Consider the following 12,046-nt stretch of genomic DNA (forward strand, 5'->3'; position numbering starts at 1 on the left):
TTTCTTCTAGGAAAAAAAAAAAGGATTTAGTTTAGTACTCACAAACCAATCCAATTACATGCTCGCTCTCTTTCAAAGGATGTGAAATTAATAATTGTGCATATAACTTAACAAAAATAATTAAATAATCGTGAATTCACCTATGCAACACATACATATCATTAAGTAAATATAAGATAAGCGAACCTAATTAAGTAAATGTTTTACCACGTGTCATAAAAATTAGATAAACTCATAATATTCAAACTTAGTTATCATAAACTTAGTTACTTATTCTAATTATGAATTATTGTTTGTCGAAGTTACTTATATAAGCTTCTACCCAAAAAAAAAAAAAAAACCTATTATTTTTCTTGAATAATAAATTCTTGGAGTAAAAAGACACTTTCTTTTTACTTGAGTGTAGTGGTAAAGGAATATTATATTTTTTTTCTAAGAGATCTATTTAAAATTTTGTTGAAACAGGCACAAATTTCAAGATTAGATTTTGAAATCTCTATAAAAAAAACTCCTTGAATTTAGTTTTTTATTTTTCTTGCAAGTAATTATTTGCCTTTTTTGTATTATCTTAATATGAAATGTTTAAATTTTCAGTAACCATATGTCTTTTGTAATAAATAAAAGTATCCCGCACATTGTGCGGGTTATATGCTAGTTTGAATTTAAGGGGAACTTTACTTAAGAAGTTGCCAAATTCTATAGGGAGGCTTCTTAATCTTCAAACCTTGGACGTTAGGGACACACAAATAGAGGCCCTTCCTCGTGGAATAGGAAAGCTGCAAAACTTGTGGCATTTAATAATGTATAGCTATACTGAATTTGAATGACTTCAGATATTTTTTAGGGATGCAAGCACCATCAAATATTACTCAATTAAGAAATTTGCAATCTATAGGTGTTTTTGAAGCAAAAGGTGATTTGATAAGACAAATTCGAAGCATGACCCAACTTGCCACGATTCGTATTGGCAACGTGAAAGAAACAGATGAGACGGACTTGTGTATCTCAATTGCAAACATGAGACTTCTTAGGATCTTGGACATCACGGTAACTAATGAGGAGGAAACTCTTCGAATGGATGCACTATCATCTCCTCCTCCCAACCTTCGAGAGATTATTTTGGCTGGAAAACTATAGAAGGTGCCACAGTGGTTTCGTTCACTTCAAAGCCTCACAGATTTGTTTTTGCATTGGTCGAGACTGGAAGAAGATCTACTCCAACACATCACTGCTTTGCCCCATCTGGGACGTCTTACACTTTCTAATGCCTATGTTGGAAAACAGCTGTGTTTCAGTACAGGCTTTCTTAAGCTTACAGAGTTGGGGATTCGTAATTTCCCTCAATTGAGAGAGATAATAATAGAAAAGGGGGTGATGCCCAATCTGAAAACCCTAGATATTATCAACTGCATGGAGTTAAAGACAGTGCCCAAGGGCATTGAATACCTTCAAAATCTCCATGAACTGTATTTGGAATCTGTCTCAATGGAACTTCAAAATTGCATTCACAGTGTGGATTTTCCAAAGGAGCAGCACATCCCAAAGATCTACATCTATTAGTAATTCAAAATGTTTCACGAAGGTAGCTTCTCAGTTCTATCTATTTTTTCTTCCACTTTTAATCTTTAAATGAATGGTTGCGTTCATTTTATCATTTAAGCTATTTCTTCGAACTAATGGTTTCTGACATGGTAAATAAGTAATCTATTCTAATTATTAATTGTCCTTAATCATATCTCTGTCTTTTACCCATGGCAGAATCATGCTTGCTATTGCTTGATTGCTTGGAGTTTGGTGTATCTATTATCTTAGCATAGAAAATAAATAAATAAATTCCTCACAATAGATAAAATTAGTTTCTGGGCCTGACTCAAAATACTATTTATATAAATGTATTTGGGTGTATTCTGTTTGTGGTAATGTCAAGCCCATCATATGTTTGAGGAAAGTCCTCTGTGGATGTTGTGTGATTAGAAGATACAAGATGGTGACTTATGTAACCCCACGACTTTTGCTGGATTTTTCATTATGCGTTTTTCATGGGCGTTGATAATCCTAAGCTTGCATATAATTTTCAATTCTATGTATAGAGGTTTCTTAGATTTGGTTTGGTTATGATGTCTTTTTTGTGGTTTGGACCACATATTGGTCTATTTTAATAAGCCACATGTTAGCCTATAGTTTGTTTATATATAAATCTGTGTGTTTCAAACTTCTAAGTGCATACTTTGCTTCTTATGTAATTTGAGAACTAGTCATCATGAAATACATTGATTAATAATAGCTTCTTTTTATTTTATTTTGTTGCCATTGATAATAGGATGTGTTAACTCTTAAGTTCTCACATTGTTAGTTTGCCACACTATGCTCTTATGTTCACAATTCCTATATGAATGAGATGTGATTAAGGTTTATTTATTTTCTAATAAGTATAATCACAATTTAATTATTTTTCCTTTATTGATGCATCTTGGCCATTAACCTATGGTTCTTGAGTCCTAATTAAAAATCCTTGACTTACAAATAAATTCTTAATGAGATTTCCAATTTTTCTCTATTTTTCCAATTCTTCTTTTGGGTAGCAAATCTCTTACTTTAAATTGTATTTTGACTGCATTCCTCATTGTTAGGTTGTCATAAGCTCATGAAGAGAAATGAGTGATCAAAGTCATAATTTCCAACTACTACATGTTGAACAATTTTGTTTCTGTCTTCTTTTATGTGATTGGAACTGCAACTTGATACTTTGTGCTACCTAAGTTAGCAATATCTATTTGAATTTGTTATCATACTCTTAGACATAACTCATAAGTTACTCTTTGTTATTCAGTGTTGTAGTGCATCCCAAATATTTACATCTTGTAGTAATTCGGGAATGTTTCATGAAGGTAGCTTCTCAATTCTTTGTGTTTTTTTCTTATTCTTTTTATTTTTTTTTCATGAATGGTTATCACATTCATTTCTATCTTTCATCTACCCCCCCCCCCCCCCCTCTCCCAAAAAAAAAAAAAAAAAAAGCTTTGCTTCATCTAAGTTATTTTACTAACAAATTTATGTATGCTCGACTTATATTATTTATCCACTTTGTAATAGTTTAAGTTTTTGACACGATAAATAAGTAACCATGTTCATGCCTAACAATGCTTGCAATTGCTTGATTGCTTGGAGTTTGATTTAGTTACCATCTTGGCATAAACTGATAAACACATCAAATTCTTTGAAATAGAATGAATTAGCTTCTAGATCCTGTGTCATAATACTGTTTTTAATATGTATTTTGGTGTGTATGCATGTGTGAATGAATGTTTGTAGGCGTGTTCTGTATGTAAGTAATGCATACCATATTTCCAAAAAAGTCCTCTATGAATGATGTGTGATTGGAAGATACAAGATTGTGACTTATGTAACATTGACTTTTTCTGGGTTTTTTCATTATGTGTCCTAGATGCAAGTCAATAATCCAATTCTTGCTTGTGATTTTCAATTGTATGTACAGAGGTTTCTTAGATTTGGTTTGGCTATGATGTCTTATTATTTGTGGTTTGGAACATGAATTTGTCAATTTTAATAAGCCATATCTCTTGTTTTTTTTTTTTTTTTTTTTTTTTTACTCGTGGCAGAATAATGCTGAAGATTATGAGTTTGCCTTGTTTGCTTCAAAAGGATTCTGTTTTGTTTGTAGCTCTAATTCTAAGTATTGTTTGGGTATTCTAGTTATTGTTCAATATATTAATACTCAAAACTTTGTTTCTTATTTGTTTGTAATAAATGTAAAAGTTTGAAGCCTTTGTGGCAGTTTGTGGGAAGATTGTCATTGGTTCAACAGTGGATTGTAATTTGTATGTAATTTAGCTTGTGTAAAACAGTTAACATCCATGTGAATTGTGTTCTATTGTTTCTGAGTTTTATAGTTCTTTTGTTTATTCTTCTTTAACAACTTGATGAACCGATCCAAACCAACATCTGGGTTTGTTTTTTGTGGGTTGAAGGGTTTGGTTGGGTCCTTATTTTTTTGAAACTTGAGTTGGATAGGGTTGAAAAGTTGACAAAATTTTTAATCCAAATAACCTGATCCAACCTTTCTATTAATTAATACTTTAAAATATATATATATATATATATATATATGTGTGTGTGTGTGTGTGTGTGTGTGTGTGCGCGCGCGCGTGTGTAAACTCTTTAATTTATTTTATCTTAGATTTTATATAACTATAAAAAAAATTTATTTTATTTTAGACTTTATAACTTACTTTAAATTTGTTAGTTCGGACTGTCTTACTATTTTGAGATTTATTTTATATGAAATTGTAATTATTTATTTAAAAAAGGGTTTAAATTGGAGAATGAAAACCAAAATTTTTTAATAGGCCTGAAAAAATGGTTCTAACAACCCGACCCAATCTTACATGTTCCCTATGAATCAGGTTGAGTTGAACATTTCTCAACATGTGAAATTGTTGGCTTTTAAAAAAGGGTCATGCTAACGAGTGCCCTTAGAGCACTCGTTAACAATCCATTTTAAGAAAGTTTTGACATCACTTTTATGGGAAATGAAAAAAAACTATCAAAACATTAATTGTATTTTTTTTTCTTTTCCCATAAAAACTTTCTTTAGCTGGATTCTTCACTAGTGCCCTAAGGGTCAAGGCTGGCTTAAGGTATTTTGGGGCCTAAAACAACAATTCTGAGTGGGGCCTTTTTTTAATTTAAATATTAAAATTTTTTATCGGTTGATTTTTTTTTCTCGCAAAAACAGTTTTATTTGTTAACAGAATAACAACTAGTAGTGTTAATGTGGACCCATACAAGAGTATACAAGTAAATTTTTTTTATAACGAATCAACGAAATTCTCAACAAAAAATGGAAGGTGAAATTTATTTAAAAAATTAAAACCCTAAAAGATAAGTATAGACGTAGTTCCATGATTACTAAAATAATAAAATAAAATAAATTTATGGTCCTATGCTACCCCACGTCCCAACCAATATGTTAAATGAATGAACGAATGAAAATGAGTTTACCTATGTGCTGTGTTAGAATTTAAAGTAATTACTAAGAATAAAATAAAGAGAGAGTAAAACAAGATAGCTTGCATTATGAGAAAGTTCAGGAAAAAAGCAAAAGGTTCTAGAGAAGTAACAAACCTAAGGATCAGACTCAAATGAGGAGAAGAAGGTCTGAAGCACAGCAGCTACAGCTTCAAAACAATTTCTTTTTTATGCTCTAAATAGAGAGTGGGGCAAAATTTCCAGCAATTTGTACAAGAAAAACTGAGGTCTGAGATTGAATATGTATATAATTTTTGTCTTAAAATTTTAGTTGTTTGGTTGAGAGAGAGAGTGTGTGTTTTTTTAGCTTCTCTATGTGGGAGTTAATGAATTCTACACTGAAAAACACCCATGGAGAAGGTGAAAGGTAATGAAAATTTTATTTGTTCTAGTTTTTTCTTTGAGAAAAAAATTATTTTTTATTTATTGGTTAGAATTTTGGGCTTAATTAATACTTTCAAGAATTAGATCCTATTAGGTAGAAGTAATGTTACGATATATATTACATTTTTCACAACAATTGAGGTAGCAAATTTTGGTTTTTATTGGTTTATATTTGAGTCACCATTAACATTATTTTATCATCTAATATTTTGGGACTTAAAATTTTTGATTGGTTAAAATTTGGGGCCTCTTTTTGCTTGGGGGCCTTAGGCGATCGCCTCACTTGCTTAGTATGTTGAGCCGGCACTGCTAAGGGCACTCGTTAGCATTTTCCTTTAGAAAAACACAAAACAAAATCCAACCTATTCCAATGCATTTACACCTCTATTTTTTTTTCATATACAATTATGCTCTTGCAACTCTGTACATCTTATGATTGATGATAATAATAAAATAAAGTTTCCATTTTATCTAAAAATTATTTAACACCCTACCGCCCCTCTTCATAGCAAAATTGTTAAAATCGAATTAAATAATATTTTTGGAGAACCCACAAATTTTTTTCATGGATACAATAGTGAGCGCACAATTTGAATAATAGTTTGATGAACCCTTTTTCATCCTATTACCATATTAGTCTCGTAGATGTACTCCTTTCCTCATATAAACTTAGATACTGAAATTAGATTTTGGGGAAAATAAGGTTGAGTGGATATGTTAATGGCAATGACTTCCTTCACAAATTCAATGAGAGGAAGACAAAGCTGCCATGATTCTTCTTCACATAAAGCATGTCAATTGCCAGATGAGAAATTTGTCATAGCTTTGCATGAAATCAAAAACCAAAGAATTAGGCATAAGCAATATGTAGCAAATACTAGCAAGCCAGAACCTATTCAATGTTTTCAAAGAAAACCATGGTTATTAACTCATCCATGAAAGCCTATTCCTGCAAGTCCCCGGATTTCTCACCACTCACATGCTCAACGGCCTCATAGGAGCATGCTCTAAGCCTTTTGAGAAGCAATTGGCATTCAGTTATGTAAGGAGTGACCAAAGCAAGCTGTCCCTGAACAAACTAGATGTTAAAAACTCTCTTACCGTTGCTAAACAAGAATGAAGTTGTTGATAATGGAATTCCTATCATTATGTATGACATAAAAGGTAGGGAACACTCAATGACGTTCAAACTTTGGGAGTCCAGGGTTTATGTTCTCAAGGAAGGGTGGAACACGTTTTGCCAAAAACATAGTCTGCATGAGCATGAAGATTTCGTGACAGTATGGATGTTCCGCCACGTTCAAACTATGCTTTTCCATCTCTTCGAGAAGACTAAGTTACACAGTTGATTTTTTTTTTTTTTTTTTTTTTTTGAGAATCTAGTTACATGGTTAAATTTAATTGTTATCAAAAGAAGATGACACATTTTACAATATCTAAAGAATTGTATTTAAGTCTTAAATACAAGCCTTACATATCAATCAATATTAGCTAGATGTTTTTAGTGTTAGGAGGGAGTTTGTATTAAGCGTAGGTATTAACTATTACTATTAGCTAGAGTAGGGAGATTTAGCAAAAAGATTTTCAGTTTGTCAGTAGGAAGTACAGGACATAACATAACGCCCATGTTGGAGGGGTTGGCAACATTATAATAGTACATTTTTGGAATATATGATAATAAACCTTTTTTTATTTTATTTTTTTCGGTTGACCCATGGATGTTATTCCCATGACTTGATCTCATTGCAATGATTTTGTAATGCACAAAATGGCCTTGGTGGGTTCGTAGCCAGGATTTATACCACTACTAGTTGTCAATCATCTTAAGCAACAATTTGCTCAACCTTATTTATCAATTTGTTGGGTTGTAGCAAAATATCAATATGATTAAATAGTATTTCAATATAGTGAATTGATTTTTAAACTTACACACCACAACAGTTTTCCATTTGATAGCTCAAAAAATCAGCACAAAAGGAGTAATTTTATACAATAAAGCTACAAATTTACACCATCCTTTGCAATTCTCATCACCCAAAGAGAGTTCCATTAACACCTTTCTATATCATTCTATTGTGTCACTGTCTACATGTTTTTTTGAACAACACTATACACTATTTGTATATGTCCATTTGATTTCACCTAAATCCCATAGGGATTAGTTTCAAGTATACTTCCATTTAACCAACTGCTACTCTGCTACATAGCACAACTAACCCACTCCTCTCATTCTCAATCAACATTTCAAGGGTGAGCCCTGGTGTGGACAAAGGCATATCCTTTTCATTGTAACTTTGACTATCATTCCCATCGCAGCATGACACAATCATAAATTTCAGGACTTTCCGCAATGTTAAAAGTATGAGATAATTTGGCCCAAAATGCAGTGATATGATAATAACAAAAATTGCTTCCATTGTCATCAATTGCACTTGCATGATGCATCTAAAGGCGTGCAACAAGAATTTGAATACTGTTGCTATCATTAGCGCTTCCTCCAAATCTTCTTGGCTTTTCTTGAAAAATTTCTAACCATAACTGTGTCAGAGAATGTTAATGGAAGTTCTTCATCAACAGTCTCTCGTTGATCAGACCAACTTGTGGAACCACTTTCTTCTTTTGGGTTGCCCCCACTAGATTCCGCAGGTGAGTTGGGGTCTTCAGGTATATCTCAATACAAGTGTTTTAATATGAAAAGAGCAGTATCATGATCCCTCCAATAGTTTCTGTATACCAAGATTCACAAATTAAAAGAAGATCAAGGTACAAAAGCAACACAACATACAGGCTCAAGTTACTTGTCTGTTATTATATTCCCCACTACAAAGAATGGGGATAAAAGAGAAGAAAACTATTAAATTTTTAAACCCCACAGTCAAACCCCCAAATCAAACTCAAAAGGCCCAGAGTTTAAAGTGATAAGATTTTAAAAGTCCAGAGTTCAATATGAAACTAACAAAACTATAAGGTTTAATTTGTAACAGTCTTAAACTTCACGATTTAAATTGAAACTTTTGAAATTGTAGGATTTATTTTGAAACCACAATTATTGGGTTTGATTTGAAAGAACCCCAAAAATATATGTTGTAAAATGTAATTTTCCTTAGTCTTTTTCTCCAATTATGCAGCTTAATCTCTTTCTTTCTGACTGAAATTATGGATTTGTGACAATTTTTGTTGCCTACGGATTTTGCTGTTGTACTCATGTTATTAATTCAAGCCGGTGCTGCATCTGTTCTTTGTAGTTCTGTTATTAATTCAGTTTCTTTAGTCATAAAACAAGATTACTATTAGAAGTATATGGTTAAATGATTAAATTTATCATATCCTACTAGCTTAATCTTTTGGGACAATTGGTAATTTAATATAGTATCAGAGTAGGAGGTCCTGAGTACGATCTCTATCTCCTCCATTCTACCTCTGATTTAGATTCCCATGTGTTGGGTCTCACCTATTAAAAGGTAGTTTCGGCACACACGTGAGGGAGAAGTATTAGAAGTATATGGTTAAATGATTAAATCTACCATATCCTAATAGTTTAAACTTTTGGGAAAATCAGCAATTTAACAATTACAAACAGATGAAAAAGATTAGTGTAATTTATCAAATGATTACGAATAGATGAAAAAAAAAAGTTTTGAGAACATAAATATCCTAAACTCAATCCGACCTTTTGTTAAAATATTCTAACCCTTCTGTGGTGTAAGAATAAGAAAGACAAACGAAAAAAGAAAAACTTTTTAGCAACTGCAAGTATATAGTAATCATTGACATTGGGAAAACCTTATGGTTAGCAGAAACAGATTAGAAGATAAAAATCAAATAGGATAGCTTGAAAAAATGCAAAAAAGGCCAATAAATGTAAACACATAAGAAGAATCATAGTGATAGTTGTTGCTTAAACATGGTTTGGCGGGATCAGATACATTAATCATTACATGCTAATTGCATGAACATTTTGTGCCAATTGTTCAAACGAGAAGTTAATGATGGAAGGCAGATGATAATATATAGTTGCACACAACGTAGGTAGTGAGTACTTGCCCAATAACAAGCAATACTTGACAGAACCAAAGTTATGTATAAAATGACTTTTTTTAGAAAGTAGAAAGCGGGTACTTACGTATGTGATCCAAGGGCTTGTAAGCATGGATGCTCAAATGTTTTATCCTGCACGAACAACATCAAACTATTATTGGAAAAACATATTTCAACATGCAAATACAACTCAAGTTCAACTTAATCTTAATCACAACATTGATATCAGTTACATGAGTCTTTTTCCACTTCAACACTTCAAAAGTCATGTTCTATGCTAACTCTTTGGAAATCTTCTTACTACTACCCACGTATTTTTTTAATCCCCATATCGGCTTACCCTTAACACTCCTTCCACCTATATCAACTTTTTTAAACTAGTGCATCTGTAGATCTTCATTGCACATAATGAACCATCTGAGGTGACTCCCGCATCTTATCCTTGATTGATGCAATGCCAATCTTTGCATCAATATCTCAAATCCTCATTTGATTTTCCTTATGTTGCGAGTCATCCATCTGAACCCTCTTAACATTCACATCATGTCATTTATCTTAATGCTGCCATGTCTAAGACCTACATGTGCTGGGTACACAGGACCATGTCCATATCCTTGTTTTAAGATTAGCATGCAACAAGGTGGGGATACATACAAAGAATCTAGCAAGAAAGCTGCTCCAATGATCAGATTAGGTCCTTGTATGTTGAACTGGTACTACCTTATCCATTTTTAATGACTTCTAACAAGTAACAAATGCAAGATGCTAATCCCAGTTATCATTAGAAATATATGTGCAGTATCAGTATGTGCACGTGCATGACCATGTACATGGTTGTAAGATTTAGCATCAAATTGATAAAACAACGCACTTGAAGCATGTGATCAATCCGTCCTTCTTCACTTCCAGTTAATTTCCGAATCACAAGAGAACCATACGATCTCCCCTCTTTTTCTTGGGAATCCTCTCCCTCTTCTGCAATATAAACATTATAATTTTTACACGTATTAATAATATAGATCAAAGAATATAAGATTGATTAAAATACTTCTCCACACAACCGTAGATAGGCTTAAATAGCAAAAAATGGATTTCCATAATAAATACCGATTAGTTTGAGTCACCACTCAGTGGAGCTGGATTATAGTATCAAAATTATTTTTTGGTCATGGGGCAACAGTTTGATTTATTTTTCACTGTTTTTCTTGTTTCTTATTTGTAAAAAAAGCAGGGGACTGGGGAAAGGGGGTTGGGGGTTGATGTAGATACTTGGAAGAGGACCACTCTGTTAATATATATTCCCCCAATCCTCCTTACATTTATGAACAGAAGGAGAATATGAAGTAACAATGAAAGGGGGGAAACAGGAAAAGTAATGCAAAACAGAAGGGTGAAAGATTATGTTACCTTCAAGGCTATCCATGCTTCTGGATTGGCAAACTGTGAGTACTTTGAGATTCGAAAAAAAAAGGCTCATTAAACTATGGATGGTAGAAGGATTTGTAGAACAAGTAAAAGGGTCCACTGCAGAAGAAGTAGCAGATAGCTATCTTGTAGAACTCACTTTCCGGAATATGCTTCAAGTTGTAGAGAGGAATGAATTTGGAAGGCCAAAGAGATGTAAAATGCATGATCTTCTACGGGAGCTTGCTCTGTCAATATCAATCAAAGAAAAGTTTGGTGTTGTACATGATGGAGGAGAGGAAATGAAAGAATGCCTATGTTGGAAAACAGCTATGCTTCAGTACAGGCTTTCTTAAGCTTACAAGTTTAAGAATTCGTAATTTCCCTCAATTGAATGAGATAATAATAGAAAAGGGGGTGATGCCCAATCTGAAATCCCTAGATATTATCAGCTGCATGGAGTTAAACACAGTGCCCAAGGGCATTGAATACCTTCAAAATCTCCAAGAACTGGTTTTGGCATCTGTCTTAATGGAACTTTAAAATCGCATTGAAGGAGAAGGAACCGTGGATTTTCCAAAGGTGCAGCACATCCCAATGATCTAAATCTGGTAGTAATTCGGAATGTTTAATGAAGGTAGCTTCTCATGTCTATATGTTATATTATATTATTAATTCACTTTGAAATCAATGAAATGGAACTAATGTTTTCTGACTTGAAAAATAAGTAATCTTTTCTAATGATTGATTTTACTTAACGGTATCTCTGTTTTCTTTTTTTCTTTTTTTCTGTGGTACCATAGAATCAGGCTCACTAATGCTTTCTACTGCTTGATTGCTTGTAGTTTGTTTTAGCTACCATCTTGGCATATGCACACCAAGTTCCTCAAAACAGATAGAATTAGTTTCTGGGTCTGACTCTTAATGCTGTGTGGGTTTGTAAAGCCTACCATATGTTTGAGGAAAGTCCTCTGTGGACGTTGTGTGATTGGAAGATACAAGATGGTGACTTATGTAACCCCAAGACTTTCCCTGGATTTTTCATTACGTCTTTCATGCATATGATTTTCAATTGTACGCACAGAGGTTTCTTAGACTTGGTTTGGATATGATGTCTTATTTGTGATTTGGAACATGTATTGGTCTGTTTTAATAAGCTACATATTTGCTC

The 12,046-nt window shown here is 32.9% G+C and overlaps 1 protein-coding gene and 1 long non-coding RNA gene across 3 annotated transcripts in view; both read left to right on the top strand.

Moving 5' to 3' along the window:
* The window catches only part of LOC126700184 (disease resistance protein RPM1-like), a 42,033-nt gene extending 38,123 nt beyond the window's left edge, over positions 1-3,910 (top strand). The window contains exons 1-2 of one of the 2 annotated variants that reach the window (XR_007647064.1): positions 619-1,582; positions 3,621-3,910. The gene's annotated coding sequence lies outside the window, so the exon portion shown is untranslated. Of the gene's footprint in view, positions 1-618; positions 1,583-3,620 lie in introns of those variants that run through there. The other variant, XM_050398228.1, reaches the window with a different exon arrangement.
* Positions 3,911-10,741: 6,831 nt separating this feature from the next.
* On the top strand, positions 10,742-12,046 carry LOC126700196 (uncharacterized). Its single transcript, XR_007647073.1, has 2 exons — positions 10,742-11,512; positions 11,721-12,046. It is a non-coding gene; the product is annotated as an uncharacterized LOC126700196 (long non-coding RNA).

Source organism: Quercus robur, chromosome 9 (genome assembly GCF_932294415.1).
Source record: "Quercus robur chromosome 9, dhQueRobu3.1, whole genome shotgun sequence".
Lineage (NCBI taxonomy): Eukaryota > Viridiplantae > Streptophyta > Magnoliopsida > Fagales > Fagaceae > Quercus > Quercus robur.